Raw genomic sequence first — 411 nt, forward strand, 5'->3', positions numbered from 1 at the left:
TTTAATAACAACATGATAGTTTTGTTATATATAAATGTACATACACCAATATATTATAGATGTGACTGAAATCAATTTTGAATTGGTTAATTTACTCATTTATTTAAGTAAGTATTAAGTATTTAAATTTTATTTTATATATGCAGTAATTTATTAATTAATGATAAATTATTAAAAATTATAAAAAAAATTAATTATTGGGCTGCTGAACTGAACTATAGAATATACCATGTGAAATAAAACAAAATATATTATAGATGTAATTGCATGCTTTAAAAAAGAAAGAAATAAAATAGCCCTTAGCTAATGGCCCTTATCATTATGACTCAGATTTTAACCTTAGACTTGTTACACTAAAGGATGCTCTATACACTAACGTGTGTATTAATCAATCTTTTTCTTAATTTATCA

This window comes from Arachis ipaensis, chromosome B03 (genome assembly GCF_000816755.2).
Source record: "Arachis ipaensis cultivar K30076 chromosome B03, Araip1.1, whole genome shotgun sequence".
Lineage (NCBI taxonomy): Eukaryota > Viridiplantae > Streptophyta > Magnoliopsida > Fabales > Fabaceae > Arachis > Arachis ipaensis.